The 18,407-nt window shown below is 35.8% G+C and overlaps 1 long non-coding RNA gene across 1 annotated transcript; it reads right to left on the bottom strand.

Annotated features, from left to right (window-relative positions):
• Positions 1-16,114: 16,114 nt before the first annotated feature.
• On the bottom strand, positions 16,115-18,074 carry LOC136226203 (uncharacterized). Its single transcript, XR_010687626.1, has 3 exons — positions 18,016-18,074; positions 17,632-17,725; positions 16,115-16,398 (listed from the first exon to the last, which is right to left on the bottom strand). It is a non-coding gene; the product is annotated as an uncharacterized lncRNA (long non-coding RNA).
• Positions 18,075-18,407: the final 333 nt, after the last annotated feature.

The following is an 18,407-nucleotide window of genomic DNA, read 5'->3' as shown; positions in this document are numbered from 1 at the left end:
TAGTTGATATTTGAATCTTTAGCCCTTGTTTGGGAGGAGGTTAATGGGAGTAAATGGGAGTAATGGAAGGCTAAATATTAAGTTAATCTTGTTTGGGAGTTATTTTTTGAGAGTAAATAAATGGAGGTTAATGGGGTTAAATCTTTACTTCCTCTAACCTCCAAACTCCAACCTCCAAATTGGGGGTTAATGGGAGTAACATAAACTTTTTTAAAATTTCTTGTCTCTGCAGTGTAAATTTAATCTGCATTCCTCTCCATATTTAAACTCCCAAACAAGGTTAAACATTTAACCTCATTTACATTCTATAAGCTCCCAAACAAGGTTAACTTTTAACTTTCCATTTCATCACTTCCCTTCCCTTTCCATTACCTCTTTTAACTCTCACCTCCATTAACCTCTAAACTCCTAAACAAATTGTTAGAGTCGACGGCTGCTTAAGAGTAGAATCAATTTTCGACTTAAACAGGGAAAGGAGGATAGCTGCTAAAATTAGGCGCAAAGAGAGAAAGAGGAAGGGGAGAACAATAGGTTACGGTATGTTTGAATCTTTAGAGTCGGTTTTTTAATTAACCGACTCTAAAGAGTAATTGGGATCGGTTCTCAATGAACCGATGCCATTAACCCTAGTAATTGGGGTCGGTTCAACCTGAACCGATGCTAATTACTGGTTCATTGGCTTCGATTTATATTTAAACCGAGGATAATTGTTGGGTCATTAGCTTCGGTTTAAGAAGAACCGACACTAATGACTGTCCAAACCGCGCGCCATTTTTAAAAAATCACATTTAGAGTCGGTTTTTTCAAAAAACTAACTTTAATGCTCAAATTATTTGAGTCGGTTTTTTAAATAACCGACCCCAATTACCTGTAGCCACGGTTTTGCAAACAACCGTAGCTAATAAGGCGTGACCGTAGGCCATTTCTGTACTAGTGCGAGCAAGCAATAACTTCATTTTTAATCTATTTTTTTAATTATGTAGTAACATTCTAAGATGCGTGGAATATATATTCCAAATTTAACTTACTTTTTTTGCGGCCGAATAATCAATTGATTACATTTTACGCAAGTTTAGAAGTCTAACTGAATATTTTATGTAAGTTGAGAGGGATATCAAAACAGTTCGAAATTTAAGGGGGCTAATCAAGTTCTTTTGGTTAAATTCAGGGGCAAAAACAAAATATTAAAGGAGAACGACAGTAATTTCAGGGCTTAAAGTACCTTTTGGTCTTTGACCTATCTAAAATTTGTGCATTTAACCCATTATCTATTATTTGATCACATTTGACCATTGACTTATCAAATTAGATAAAATTCAACCCATATTTAATGGAAAATTAACTTTGTTAGAAAATTAACAGTAGTCACCAATACAAAAACGACACATGACACATAAATAAAATTAATTTTCAACTAGAAATGTCAATAGTAATTATTTTACACAGTAAAAAAATCCTAAAATTTTTTCTAGAGTTCCAATAAAGTGAAAATTAATTTTATTTGTGTCATGTGTCATTTTTGTATTGGTTACTGCCGTTAATTTTTCAACACAATTAATTTTTCATTCAATATGGGTTGGATTTTATCTAATTTGATAGGTTAGGGGCCAAATATGACCAAATAATAGGTCAGGGGCCAAATACACAAATTTTGGATAGGTCAGGGGTCAAAAAATGCTTTAAAGCCTAATTTCAGCGTATCATTACGTAGATAAGTTTTTTTTTTGCATTAAAAAATTAAAGGGTAATTAATTTATTAGTCCCTATATTTTGATAAAACACACTGTTTAGTTCCTGTATTTTCAAAAACACATTGTAAGGTCCATAACCTTTTTCTCAGTGAACTGTTTAGTCCTTCCGTGTGTTTGTTAGATTTTTTAGCGTTTATGACTTCGGAAATTACTAAATTACCCTTTACTATTTACCTTCAAATTTCAGAAAAGGAAATCCAATTTAGAAGAAGAAGCTATGGAGAAAAAGAAAAAGAACAGTGGGGAATCGAACCTCAAACCTTTCAAGCAGAAGTTCAACGCCTTACCACTCGGACCAACCCTCATTGGCATATAATCTTCTTCTTACCATACGATCTCGTTCCTTATTTTAAAAATACGAAATCCTTTCTTCTTCCTAAACCTCGTTTACTCTACTGAGGTTTATCATATTAGACTATGTATTTAGTTATTACTTATCTGTATTTATTTTGTTACTTATCTCTAGCCTAGAATATAGGTTAGTTTGTTGACTATAGTTGTTTACCTAGAGTAAACTGTATTCTGTATAAATACTAAACTTATCATCAATAACAATCACTGAGAATCATATTGTTACATGGTATCAGAGCCTCTAGGACCAAACGGTCGAGAGTTCGAGTCCCGGCAACCTCATTAACGTGTGGAATTAAAAACACATGGCGGGATGGGCCTGTGTTGTGCACGCTGCAAGCCCAATGGGCATTTGCATATGGGGGTGTGTCGGAGAATAATATAAGATCTATGATTGGGCCTTCACTATCAGCTTGAGCTTTTAGTTCAATCGGTTCCATGACATGGTATCAGAGCACAAACTCGAACCTCAACAGCACAAACTCTAACCTTAGCACCACAGACACAAACCCTAGTCACCATCCCTCCCTCACCGTATCCAACATATCTACCTTCATCAAAATAACCCTCGACATAGAAAAGGGACATTACCCTACTTGGGCGGCTCTATTCAAACTCCATGCCACGGCATTTGAGGTCCTAGACCACATACTTCCTCCCTCACCGACAGACCCTTCCGCTAATACTCTCAAACAATCCAATCCTGCTCTCTGGACTCGTATTGATGCTGTTGTTCTTCAATGGATCTATAGCACCATCTCCTTTGACCTTCTACATACTATTATTGTAGCCGACTCCACAGCCGCCAGGGCCTAGAGCCATCTTCAGGAGATTTTCTCAGACAACAAAAATTCTCGGGCTCTATTTCTTCAACAAGAGTTCTCCAAAACCAAACTCAGTGACTATTCTGATATCTCCACATACTGTCAGCACCTCAAATCCCTATCTGATCAATTATCAAATGTGGATTGCCCGGTTACCAATGATCAGATGGTGTTACAGCTTATATCCGGTCTGACTGACGCGTATGATACTGTCGGCACTCAAATTAGACATGGAGATCCCCTTCCCACTTTTCAGAGAGCTCGATCTATGCTGATTCTAGAGGAAACTGCTCATGCCCATAAGAATCTCCCTCCGTCCGAACCTGTTGCATTAACTGTGTCGTCTGGTGACACTACTGTTCCGCCGCCGCAACACCAGTCTTACCGACCTGCGCAATATCGCGGCTCCTCCTCGTACCGCGGCGGCAGACACGGTGGCCGTCCCTATCGCGGTAGAGGCGGCAGACACCACCACCGATCATCTCAGCCACCGCACTATCGCCCTGCTGCTATTCCTCCTTGGGGATATACTTACCCTTGGGCACCGCCGCAATCATGGGCATCTCCTCCTTGCCCCTATCCCACATCAGGCAGGCAACCGTCTCAGTCTGGTATTCTAGGACCACGTCCTCACATGCAACAAGCACACCTCCATATGGAATCACCATCATATGTGCCTACAGATATTGCTGAAGCTATGCACACCATGACACTAACTCCACCTTCTGATCAGTGGCACATGGACACAGGAGCTACATCACACATGACAGCCGACAAAGGTACACTCACTTCTTATTTTAATTCGAGTCTCAATGAAACCATAATTGTCGGTAATGGTCATTGTATGCCTGTTTGTGGATCTGGTAATGCAACTTTAGCTTCTAAACATCACCCTTTAAAGTTAACCAATGTCTTGCATGCACCTCATCTTATCAAAAATCTTATTTCTGTCCGTCAATTTACTAAAGATAACCAAGTTTCTGTGGAATTTGATCCTTTCGGTTTTTCTGTGAAGGATTTACGGACGGGCAATATTATCATGAGATGTAAAAGCTCCGGCAATCTATATCCAGTCACCTCTAGCTTCCCCAATTCATCGTCGTCTCACTCTGCTTTTACTGCTTTATCTTCCGCCGTCTGACATCATAGATTAGGTCATCCAGGGCCTCCTATTTTGAACGCCCTGGTCAATAAGAATTTAATTTCTTGTAATAAAGTTAAGGATTCTTCTGTTTGTTCTTCATGTATTAATGGAAAACAAGTAAAATTACCTTTTCAGTCCTCGAACAATTTTGCTTGTATGCCATTCGATTTAATTCATAGTGATATCTGGACATCACCCGCTCTTAGCTCGGGTGGTCATCGTTTTTATGTTCTATTTCTCGATTCTTACACTAATTTTCTATGGACCTTTCCGTTAGCTCACAAATCATAAGTATATTCCGTTTTTCTTATCTTTCGGTCATATGTCAGAACTCAGTTTGAAAGAGAAATTAAAGTTTTTCAGTGTGACAATGGGGGTGAATTCAATAATAATTCTTTCAAACAATTTTGTCAAACTAACGGCATACAATTCCGGTTCTCATGTCCGTACACCTCACCTCAAAATGGAAAATCAGAACGCACCATCCGCACCATTAATAATCTGATTAGAACAGTCATGCATCATGCCTCCATTCCACTTAAATTCTGGCACCATGCCCTCGAATTAGCAACCTATCTTCTAAATATATATCCTCACAAGGTTCTAGGATATCAATCACCAACCAAAATTCTATATCACCAGGAACCTACATACTCCCACCTGCGCGTCTTCGGATGCCTTTGCTTCCCTCTAATTCCATCCCAAACACGAAATAAGCTTGAATCTCGTTCTCATCCATGTGTATTCTTAGGCTATCCATCTAATCATAGAGGCTATAAGTGTCTGGACTTGTCTAAGAACAAAATCATAATCTCCCGACATGTTGTATTTGACGAATCCACACTTCCGTTTTCTACCGCGCCTCAAAATCGCGATCCCTCCCCTCCAATTCATTCCGCGTCGGACAACAATTTTCTACCTGCTGTTCATTCTCAAAATTCTGTCAGCCCCGAGTCAATCGTATCGTCTCCTATCGTGTCAAACCAATCAGCGTCGTCGTCCCCTGTCGTGTCGAATCAATCCGCGTCGTCTGTCTCTAAGTCCACTCCCATTAATCAGTCTGTATCCTCTGCTGTCCCGTCGAATTTAATCAGTCCGTCAATGTCATCTCCGGTCTCATCGCGCAATATCAGTCCAGTCGCACCATCGTCCGTGCGCACAGCGCAAACAGAATCCTTCGAGTCAGTCTCACCTTCCCCATCCTCCTCCACTGCACCACAAACATCTTCTGATAATCCTGTCATCTCTCCTCAATTACAGGTTCCTACTACTCACAAAATGACAACAAGAGCCCAACATGGAATCCACAAACCCCGTCGCATGCTAAATCTCTCTGTCTTAACCCAATCTCCCATATCTCCTATTCCAAAATCACCCGCTCTTGCATTAAGTGATCCAAACTGGATACAAGCTATGACTGATGAATTTGAGGCTCTTATTCAAAATAAGACGTGGGTACTTGTACCCCGTCCAAAATGTGCTAACATTATTCGTAGTTGGTGGATTTTCAGGCACAAAACAAAGTCAGATGGCTCCTTTGAGAGATATAAAGCAAGATTGGTTGGAAATGGTTCAGGACAGCCGCCAGGGATTGATTGTGGTGAAACATTTAGCCCTGTGGTTAAACCAGCCACTATTCGTGCTGTCCTCAGCATAGCGTTGTCTAAAAATTGGAAAATTCGGCAATTAGACGTCAAAAATGCTTTCTTGCATGGGGATCTTCATGAAACAGTATACATGCATCAACCATTGGGTTTTCGGGATTCCAGGTATCCTGATCATGTCTGCCTGCTACAGAAATCATTATACGGCCTCAAACAGGCACCTCGGGCCTGGTATCAGCGTTTTGCTAACTTTGTTCTCAAAATTGGGTTCTCCAATAGCATATCTGACAGCTCACTTTTTGTTTACAAACAAGGCTCGGACACAGCTTATCTTCTTCTATATGTTGATGATATAGTGTTAATAACCTCGTCTGACACACTTCAGGCTTCCATAATGTCCCAATTGAGTTCCGAATTTGCAATGAAAGACTTGGGTCCTCTGCATTATTTTTTGGGAATATCAGTAACTCACTCTCCAGGCTCTCTTTTCCTTTCTCAGCGAAAGTATGCTTCCGACATCATTGCAAAAGCCGGACTCAGCTCGTGCAATCCGGCTACCACTCCAGTGGACACCAAGCAAAAGCTCAGTATCTCTTCTGGTTCTGCTTATCATGACCCAACTGAATATAGAAGATTGGCTGGTGCACTTCAGTACCTCACTCTTACCCGACCTGACATCTCATATGCGGTTCAGCAGGTATGCCTATTCATGCACAATCCCAAAACAACACACATGGCTGCCCTTAAACGCATCCTCCGGTATGTTAAAGGAACTATTGAGTTCGGCCTCACACTTCTAGCATCTCCTCTCAGTCAATTGATATCATATATGGATGCCGATTGGGCAGGCTGTCCCGACACTCACCGATCAACATCAGGCTACTGTGTATTCCTAGGAGACAATCTCATATCATGGTCCGCAAAAAGACAGCCAACGCTGTCCCGCTCCAGCGCAGAAGCCGAATATCGCGGCGTTGCCAACGTCGTGTCTGAGACATGCTGGATCCGAAACCTGTTGTTGGAACTTGGCTGCCCAATTCAGAAATCTTCACTAGTGTACTGTGACAACATCAGCGCCGTATATTTGACAGGCAACCCGGTTCAGCACCATCGCACCAAACATGTGGAAATGGACATTCACTTTGTCCGAGAACGAGTTGCCAAAGGAGAAGTCCGTGTCATCCATGTGTCTTCTCGTTATCAAATTGCTGACATCTTTACCAAGGGTCTACCATCGACACTATTTGAAGATTTTCGGAATAGCCTCAATGTTCGCCCTCCGAACCTTTCGACTACGGGGGTGTATTAGACTATATATTTAGTTATTACTTATCTGTATTTATTCTGTTACTTATCTCTAGCCTAGAATATAGGTTAGTTTGTTGACTATAGTTGTTTACCTAGAGTAAACTGTATTCTGTATAAATACTAAACTTATCATCAATAACAATTACTGAGAATCATATTGTTACATATCAGAGTTCGGAATAGAGAGCTTCTGGTTTTTCCGGTAAAAATTTATTCTGTTTGGAGTGTTCTTTCTCACGATTTTTATTTGACTATTCTATTCATTTAGTGTTCCTAATATATACGATTAATTTCATCCGGAAAAAGCCATCTTTTTCTCAACAATGCCTTTGTCATTTGATCCAATAGCGTTCCGTTAGATAGGAACAGATTTGATAAATACAGATACACTAAAGAAGTCTCGTTGGAATTGATTTTGGATATTCTATCTTATATGTTGCAATTCAAATTAACTTAAGTGAAATTAATAAATGAGCAATCCTCTTCTTTATGAGATTTTTACCATTCTATGAATTCTTTGATTTCAATTAATTAGGGTTTTCTTTTTAGCAATTTCAATAGAGTTCAGACCATCTCTTCTCTTTGCACTGTTTCTTCTCACGATTATGCTTCAGTTAATTCGTTTATTTTTATTTGGTTTTTGAGCATTTTGAATTCAGTGGGCTGATAATGTCATTTGTGTTTTGTTTCAGTATCGTAGCTTCCCAAATAATCATGAAAAGAAAAAGGATTTCTTCGGATACAACGAGAGGTAGAAAACAAACAGAAGAAGTTAGTCAAGTAGAGACTCCATATTCAGGTTCTTTATTTTCTGATCTCCCGAAGGATGTTCAGCTAAATATCCTAATTAGGGTGTCAATTAAGGGAATTTTTGTATTGAAATGTGTATGCAAAACGTGGTATGATATAGTTTCAGATCCTGAATTTGCAAACCTCCATTTTGATCATGCTGAGGTTTATCCTTTGATTCGAACCTCATATAGTAGAAATGGGTCGAAAATGGTTCATCTTATGCAGCCAAATAAGGATGACTTTGAGCTCAATCTTGGGATGTGTGATCATACCTTGTCTAAGCCTGGATGTGTCTCCACTGTTCATGATAAAATTGAAGCCAGATTTGAAGTCCCTAAAATATACGGGCTCATGAAACATCACAATGGACATGGTATAGTTACATGCAACGGCTTGCTTTTCTCGCCCAATCTATCTGATAGACATCGTCCTATTGTTTGCAATCCTGTTACAGGTGAGTGTATTAACCTTCCTCGAGTGCCTAAGATGATTGAGTTTGGTTGGAATAAAATAAATTATGGTTTTGGTTTTAGTCCTGCGACTAACCAATATAAAGTGATAAGAATGTCTAAGCGAGACATCCCTCTTGGTAATGAAGCTGAAGTACATATTCTTGGTACAAAAACATGGAAAAACATTGACTTTTTCACCCAGGCAATGCCTGCGCACCCTCCTGCTTATTTGAATGGTTTTCTTTATTGGTCTTCTTATTTAAAACCATTATCTATATTTAGTTTTGACATTGAGAAGGAACGTTTTGGATCACTTTCAGCACCACCACTGAATAAACCTTATAACAATGTGGGAGTATTAGGGGGAGAACTCTGCATATGCGAGGTTCTTGAGTCTGGTGTTCATGTTTGGACAATGAAAGATAATGGTACCGAAAAAGTGTGGTCTAAAGTTTTCTCCTTTGATCACATGTATTCTAGACAAAGACGATATTATGCCAGGTTTCGACCCATTAAGTACATGAATGATGGGGCATTACTGATGTTTAACTCCGGTGAAGATGCTTTAGTGTACATGGATCCAAAAGAAAATGAATTGAGATTTTTGAAGGTCTGCCAATGTAAGATAGATTCCAAAGTCGAAGCAATTGCTCATATTCCAAGCTTTGTTTCACTCAAACATGTTCTATCGGGACAGAATGTGAAGGTGTATAATGTCGGGTCTAGGTAATTTTGATTCTGCAGATTATGACAAGAATGTTTTTGAATGCTGCTTATTTTTATACCTTCTAACCATTTTATTACTCTATTGAATAGTTGCGCGAAAGTTGATGTTGTGCAAAGACCCCGATATCATCGATCTTGTAAGTTGCCACAGAGGTAAATGTATTACCTAGACGAACCAAGCTTGGGTTTGTTGAATCAAGTGAAAGATGCGGAAGGTATATTCATGTTTGAAGAATCTGAGATTGATATTCATTTTATGATTTTCGATTATATATATTTCATTCAGCAATTAATATGAGATTAAGATTCATCATGTTTTTACTTTCTTTTATTTTTGTTCTCTTTTCATATATATTTTAAGCCATTCTTATTGTTGGAATAAATAAAAAACCATTCGGATTGTGGAATAAAAAAGCCATTCTGTGTATATATTTTAAAGAGGTGTTGCAAAGCTTCCACAAAAGCCTCTGCTATTATGTTCAATGATGGAGTAATTAAATATAAAAGTAAATTTGATATTAGCAAATTATTATTTTAATTTTATTATTTAAATATTGTCAAGCACGTGGTATATGAAGGAAAAGTTACTAATATTAAGTAAAAAGAGGAGATAAGGAGATGAATTACAACATAAAAAAAAGGAGTTAAATGTCATGATATAAAAGGTAAAATTCAGTGGTTTTTATATTAGGTTTTGAAGTCCAGTAACTATACAGTGAAAACGAACAAAGTTCAGTGACCATGGGTGTAATTTACCCTTTTCTTTTATATTACTATTGAGATTTTGTTCCAAGTCATTTTTAATCTGAAATAGCTATGTGTGAAGTTTAAATTTTAAAGGGATAAGGTATCAAAATAGGTGTAAGGTTTTTGGGGAAGTACCAATTTAGGCTCAACGTTCAAAATAGCACCAATATAGGCTTAACGTTTACAATATATAATATCAATTTAGGTTTAACGTTTACAATATAGCATCAATTTAGGCATCACGTATAAAATAGCACCAATATAGGCTTAACCTTTACAAAATAATACGAATTTAAGCTTAACGTTTATAAAATATATCCAATTTAAGCTAAATGTCAAAATTAAATTAACCATATTATATTCTTTTCATATTAACTTTATATGTTATCTTTTTATTTAATTCTATTTTCTTATTTATTATAATACAACTAATTAGTATTCTTGTCCATTAAGATTTTATATTTGTTTTTCATCAACCATTCCACGACTCCTAATATTGAAACATGTCAGTGTTCGAAATATAGTGGATATTCAATTATTTTTAGTTTGTATATATTACATGAACAATGAAATTTAGTAGTCATGGAATGGTTAATAGAAAATAAATATAAGATTTTAATGGACAAAAATACTAATTAATTTTATTATAATAAATAGGAGTATAGAACTAAATAAAAGATAACATATATAATTAATAGGGAAAGAATATAATATGGTTAATTTAATTTTGACGTTTAGCTTAAATTGTATATATTTTGTAAACGTTAAGCTTAAATTCGTATTATTTTATAAACGTTAAGCCTATATTGGTGTTATTTTATACGTGAGGCCTAAATTGATGTTATATTGTAAACGTTAAGCCTAAATTGATATTATGTTGTAAACGTTAAGCCTATATTGCTGCTATTTTGAACGTTGAGCCTAAATTGGTAAGGGGGCGGCCCGGTCGCATTACGCGTCCCCGCTGAGCGAGGGTCCGGGGAGGGGTCCCACCACAAGGGTGTATTGGGGGCAAGCCTTCCCTTGCCAATTTAATTGGCAAGAGGCCGCTCCTAAGACTCGAACCCGTGACCTCAGGTCACACGGCAACAACGTTTTACCGTTGAGCCTAAATTGGTACTTCCTAAAAAACCTTAGACCTATTTTGATACCTTATCCCAATTTTAAAGTGACCTACATCTATAAACTTTTTTTATATTAATCTATTGGATCTTTGAATTTTTTTTATAGTAATCTATTGCAGACTTTATGTTTCTAAACGTACTTAAAGAGTTATACGTTAATTTATTAAAAAATGAGTCTGTTTTGCTATTTTATTTGTTTCCTTTTCGTACTCTTCGTAATATAAAAGTTAGGGTATATGTTTGGGATTCAAGGGGAATATCAAGAATATCTATAGGAGGCTCATCACACTCGTGGAGACCGTTCAGCATAGTTTGCCATCCAATCCGCAGCTCTATTTCCCTCATGAAACACATGAACCAATTTAACCTCCCAAACACGTTTAATCATCACACGACACTTCTCGATAAGCCAATAAAAAAACCTATGACGACTAGCTTCCTCTTTCTGTAACAGCCTAATAACATTTAAGGAATCTAGCGCAAAGATTAATTGCACAAAATTTAAAATAAAAATAAATTTAAGGAAAAAAAACATCTTTAGGCTCTTGACCTTTTCAATTTTTATTGATTGAACTCTTGATATCTCGATTTAACACGTTGAATAATCGATTAATTATAATTGTACACATTAAGCTATTTATTAGATTATAAAAATTAGCCAGCTTTGTAATTACAAAGTTTATTAATTCTCATAATCTAATACTATTGCTTGCCAAGAATTAACTAAAAACCTCTTGTTCAATGAAAAGAGCGTTAATCAATTTTAAAAAAAAAAAGTGCTAATCATTTTATAGTTGTATTACACATAACAAAACTACTCTCAAATTGTTGAAAGTACAAATTTCAAATGAAAATAAAATTAATAATGACTCAAGCAAATTTTTATGTTAAAAGCTAACTTTTCTCCGTGATTTATCGCTCAATATGTTATTATAATTAAGGAATCAATATGTCAAGTTGAAATATCAGAGACATAATCAACAGTAATCCAAAAAAATCAACGAACTCAAAATTTCAGAATTTATATTATGAAAAGTTTCATTACGATATTTTAAACATAGTTAAGCCTCTCTAAGTAGTTTGAACTTTGCACACATATTCAATAGTGTTTGGAAAGCATACTTATTAAAGGCGCAAGAGGTTTTCAAGTCTTAAGTGCACGCGCAGGTCCAAGGTTTGGACACTACACTAAATTCAAAATTTGAATGAATGTCTTCATCAAATAAAACTTGGACCATTAAAGATTTACTAATTCTATTTCTTAAAGTAATAACAGGAGGATTTCACAATCGCTTTTACATTCAATCAGATTGGCCCCCAAAACAACAACAACAGTTCTAGCTGTGGTTGATCATCTGGTTTCGTGCTGAAATTGTATAATGAAAGTGGGAATTGACCTGTTTCTGAATGGAAGGAGGAGATCTTTATGTCAAATCACTTTAACCGATGATGCAAACTATTTTATTAGTTGGCCATCTTCCCACATCTACCTTGATGCCGATAAAGTTGACTTGGTTATCGAATCATGGTGGAATCCGTCTTGTCTCAAGACAAGTATTAAAATCTCTTTTCCAGAAAGGACTATGAAGAGAGTTAAGCTGTTATTTATAAATTATAAGATGTTTCCTAAAAAGTATTTGTCTAGAAGTGAAAAAAAGGAAAGTGAGAAAGCGACTTAAAATGCATGATTAACCCCTCCCCAAGTCCACATATCAAAACAACGAAAGATTTGGATAAATTCAAATATATATTAAAGTTCGAGAAGCCAATAGATCAGTATAAAAAAAAATTCAAAGAGTCAATATGACAGTTTAAACAAATTCAAATAGTCAATAAATTAATATAAATAAATTTAAAGGTCTAATCAGATATTTTGTAATCTAAGAAGACCAAATGACTTTTTGGTTAAGGTGCAAAAATACCCCTAATGTTTTGGATCAGGAGCAATTTTACCCCTAACGTCTAAAATGGTGCAATGTTATCCCTAACGTTGGAAGCAAAGAGCAATTTTACCCATAGAAATTAGGTCAATTTCAGACACTATTATAAAACATAGATATTTTTGTTTCTTATTATGCACCAATTGTATAACAATTGGTTTAAAAAAAAAATCATATTTTTTATAATTTAATAATAGAATTGGATATTTTTTTTTAGAATTGAATATTAATATTTATAAATTCGGTGAATTTTTTGAATTTTCTTGTCTAATTCGTACAAAAAGACGATATATTCTTTTTTTTTATTATTTTTTTTTTCACATCCCAAACATATGCTTGTGATTTGTTACTGATAAAATGATTCACATGTGAAGTGTAAATGACAAAATTCATTACCGAGAAGATAGTTTGATGAATTATTTCTCAAATTGAACCAATTTATCAACGTTAGAGGGTAAAATTGCTCCTGGCTTCCAACGTTAGGGGTAAAATTACACCATTTTAGACGTTAGGGTTAAAATTGCTCCTGATCCAAAACGTTAGGAGTATTTTTATACCTTAACCCAATGAGATATCTTGTAATCTAAGAAAGACCAAATGACTTTTTAAACCAAATTTATAGGACCCTAATGTATTAAGTTTTAATCAGTCATTGAAGTCATCACCACCACTATCATCGTGTTGATCATCAAATTCATTTAGGTTCGGTTCCTAAATTTGTTATTTAACCAAATGAATATTGTCTCGTCTTCCTTTATGTGATTGTAACTTGTATCCCATTGTTTCTCCATCAATTTCAGGTATTTCTTTTTCTCTCTCTATTTCTGTACTTCGATATGGTCATGGTTAGGAGTTGAGTCCAGCTAGGGTTTTCATCAATTTGAAAAAGATTTCAAAAGCTTGTGGCCAAAAAAGTAGAAATGAAGAAGATGAGGCTTCCTAAGTAGAGATCCAATATTCAGGTTGTTCAATTACGGATTTACCTATCCACCTACTTGCAGCTATTTTTTTTAGACTGTAGATTAAGGAGATAATTGTTTGTAAATGCATATGCAAATCTTTGTATGCTATAATTTCAAATCCTGATTTTGCTCAATCTGAGGTCTTTCCAATTGCTCGAATTGTGGATTATATACACATGTCAAGAATACTTTATCCCCTTGAGCTAGAGCAGGATGAATTGGTTTGCTAGGTTAGTATGAAATTCGATTCCAAGTTAAAGATTCCAGTGCGCAACTTCCCATTGGTTTTAAGAGATAGCACTGTTGGCAATGAAGAAATCACATTGAAGGCGAATGATCACTGTTATAAGATAGTGAATTCGTGTAATGGATTTCTTTGTTTGTCTGAACCAATGGATAATAAGCCTGTTATTGTGTGCAATCCAGTTACAGGCGTGTTTATTAATCTTCCGCAAGTCATTGAGGGTAACAATGTTGATGGTTATGATGGTGATATTGATTGTGGATTTGGTTTTAATCCAAAGACCAATCAATACAAAGTGGTAAGAATTTTTGAGCAATATTGTCATCCGGAACATGACATCGTCGGTAGACTGGCTCAAGTACATATTCTTGGTACAGGATCATGGAAAATTATCAAATCTGCTCCCGGTTTGGGCTATATATTAGCATTTCCTACTTATTTGGATGGTGCAGTTCATTGGCTTTGTCTTCTTGGTGACAAATTGAGTCTTATGGTTTCATTTGATTGTGAGAAAGAATGTTTCCTACCATTTTCATCACCTCCATTAATAGAGGGCAACATGGTCAATGTTGGTATGGGAGTTCTAGGAGGATGTCTTTGTGTGTGTGACTCTTCGAATCAACCATTGGTTTGTGTTTGGGTGATGAAGAATTACGGTGTTGAAAAATCATGGACTAAGCTCTTTGAAATCGACATGTGTTCTTGTGATATATTGGTTTATGGATTATATCAACCTATAAAATACATGAATAATGGAACACTTTTGATGTTTAATTATCCGAGGAATGTTCTAATTTATTATGACCCGAGAAAACCTTTATTGAAGCATTTCGAGGTTCACCCAACGGAATCAAGCTTTGAGATAATTGCTCACAGTCCAAGCTTCATCTCACTTAAGGATGTTCTTGCAGGGTGTAACGTGGAGGTACTTAATGTCAATTCAAGGTACTTGCTAACCAAACTGTTTCTTTCTGTATATAAGTAAATTGTTTTTGCTTTACTCATTGAATTATTTGAACTACAGGTGTGGTGGGTTGAAACTATAGGGCGAACTTAGATCTGTTTCCTTGCATGAGAAGACGATTGAATCGAATTCTGAATATGATCCTTATGAGGTTGAGTATTATTTACATGAGTGTTGTGTACCATATGGATTGGAAAAATACTGGTGGGGTAACTATGAGTATTGCTTTTCAAAAGTTTGGGTGAAACCATAAACATATTTTTGCATCAGGAATTGCATTTTGAAGGTAGCATTTTGTTTTTGTTTATTTATCTAGTTGTGTGGAAAAAGGTTTCCTTGTTCATTGTTAGATATGGAGCTTGTGCTTTTTGGTTTATAGGCATGAAAATTATGTTACCTTGTTAGGATAAATTTCAATGATGCACCTATCGTTTTTGGGGGGAGTGCAAATATATTCTAATGGAAAGAAATTGTAAAATATTGTCCTCACTGTTCCAACCTGCCAAGATTGCTCTAGGTTGAAAACCATGATAAAATTTTACTATTTTCTATATATTCATCATGTCAGTCATTTACTTAGCATTTTGTTACACAAGCAGTTATGTTACACAAAATATCAATGTCTTTATTTGTCATTTTACACAAATATGTATTAGCAATCAGTTAAATTTTATCAAATAAGTTTACACAGCTAATGTAATCAGCTATTTGCCAAACAGAGGATTAGCCTCTTTATGCAACTTCAAAAATCTAAGATACAAAAAATACTGTAATATTTTCAATCCATAGCAATTTTATTTTTAACTGGGGCAAAGCTCATAAACAAGTTTATTAACAAGCTCACGAACAGCTCGTGAGCATCTCACGTACAAAATATTAAGAGCTTTTTGATGAGCCGAGCCTGAACAGACCAAAGTTTGGTTCAATTACAGCCTTATTTGGCAGTGGCACCTCCGGGAGAACTTCATTAATAATGTCTAAAATTAGTTAACTTACTATCAGTTCCTCAATTTGTAAGATCTTTTACCCGTCTGATAGCATGTGATACTAAACAACCTTAATTCTTGAAATTTTCCATTTTAAGATTGTTAATGGTTATTCTAAAATGGATTCTAAAGTTGGCATTCAGAATTAAGTTAGCAGAAATACCACATTACTTTCAATCACACAAACTCCTAAGTTCATATCTACAATAGCAAAATATAGCTACAACTACAACTCCATAGTTGATATCTTGTTTGTAGTTGACAAAATCATAATAAATAGTTTAGCAGATGTTAACTTCAGAGCAACATTTATCTCTGATGAAGTCTACCTTATAAGCTATTCAAAATGAAACTACAGATCCATGTCTTCAGAATCATCCTCATACAGTTCCCTATCTTCAGAACCAGTCTCCAGTTCCCTAATTTCTTGAACTATGGAAATACCTTTCTTCTCTTTGCGCAGCTTCAGCTCTCCGCACCTGCTCAACGAATTCATAAAATGGTTCATAACCTTGCTGCATGGACACAGACATGGACATGGGAAATGTTGTTTCTAAAACATAACCTTCATGAACTAATAGAAACGAAAATGGACATGAAACACAGAAACGCTACATATGAGAACTGATTCTTTATAGAGAATATGCTAATAGAAAAGAACGTTAATTCTATAAGTTACAACAATTAACATTTCTAATGCCACAAATAATCAACTACTAATCATATACAGTTATTTTATCATAACTAAGAAATAATCAACTACTAATCATCAAGACTAAAGTCTTCATAGTCCATTTTCATCACCACCACAATTATTATGCAGAGTTTCCCACCTAATACTCCCATGCTCACTCTTGAAACTATATCATATTTCTCCTCACATGGTGGTGCTGTACTTGACTTAAAACATTCTTTCTCAATGTCAAAAGAAATTACAGAACATGGTACAGAAGAAATCCAATAAACACACCCATTAAAATAAGTAGGGAACAATTTCCGTGTTGACTTGGGAAAAAAGGGAAGGTCTTTCCATGTTTCTGTACCAAGAACATGTACTTCAGCCACCATAAGTATTTCATGTTCAGTCCAACGCGTAAACATTCTTATCACCTTATATTGGTTAGTCACGGGACTAAAACCAAAACCACATTCAAGAGGCATGTGAACACCCTTACCCGTCCTAACCTCTGGAAGATTAATAAACTCACCTGTAACCGGATTGCAAACTATAACAGGGTCATTATCAGATGGATTGGACAAACAAAGCAAGCCGTTATATGAATTAACTATCTTATACTTGTGATTCTTCATATTCAACTTCAAGCAATTCTCACTCCCTACCGCTTCTTTATCTATCATTTCGATGTTGCGCAATGGGAGTTTCAATTTTGAGTCAAGTTTAATCTTAATAGATGAGCTATCATAAGACGTGTCAAGCTTGCTCTCAAAACCATAAAACATATCAAGCTTGTCCTCAAACTCATCTTGGTTTGGCTGCACAAGATAAAGCATTCTTGACAGCAATGTAAAACCCGAGGTTCGAAGTAGAGGATATACCTCAGATTGATCCAAATGGAGCTTTGCAAACTCAGGGTCTGAAATTAGATCATACAATGTTTTGCATACAGATTTGCATACAAAAATCCTCTTTATAGGGAGCCTAAGTAGAATATTTACAAGAATGGTATTTGGCAGATCAGAAAATGAAGGACCTGAATAGTTAATGCGTATGTGGCTGATTTCCCCCCTTTCATTCCTTTTTCTCTTTGCTGTTGAATTCCTTCTTCTTTTCATAATACTGAGACACTGGAAGTGAATGTATGAGCAAACTGAAATTAAATTTCTATTTTATCCATATATTTTGGAAGTAAATGAATTCATCTGACGATTTAGCGATTGATTTCTACAATTTTTCTGGTCCAGCCATTCATAGCCGATTTAAGAGATTCAAACCTAAAATCTGATGAAGCAGGTGTTCAATCTTATCTAAATTCTATGATTCAGTAACACAATGAATGAAAAATCAGGAAAATAACATAAAAATCAGGAAGCATAGCAATTACAGAAAATGGAAGTGAGAGAGAAGCAAGTATTACCCGAAGGAAAATTGATGGCCTGGAAAAAGAGAAACGCTGAACTGATTGGGAGATTGACGGACGTGACCTTAGAGTACATAACACAATTACAGTTGGCGGGAACTTAATTTATGGAGGGAAATGCATTTTTGGCATGTAGATATTCGTCTCTTTAGAAAAATTTCAAGCTCAATATTTTGTTAGTGAAGTGCTCCAGTTACTTTATGAACATTATAATCGAGTTTGTTGATGAACATATAATCGAGCATTTTCGTGAGTTTTCAAAACTAGTTTAACCGTATTTAAACTCGACTAATTTATAAATCGAGCTGAACTTTAATAAGTTTTCATCAAGACGAATGTTGAACCGATTATAAGTGGTTCAGTTCATTCGCAACCCTAATTAACCCAAA

Source organism: Euphorbia lathyris, chromosome 4 (genome assembly GCF_963576675.1).
Source record: "Euphorbia lathyris chromosome 4, ddEupLath1.1, whole genome shotgun sequence".
Lineage (NCBI taxonomy): Eukaryota > Viridiplantae > Streptophyta > Magnoliopsida > Malpighiales > Euphorbiaceae > Euphorbia > Euphorbia lathyris.
Note: the sequence above shows the minus strand (reverse complement) of the source record. Positions and strands in the feature narration are given on the sequence as shown.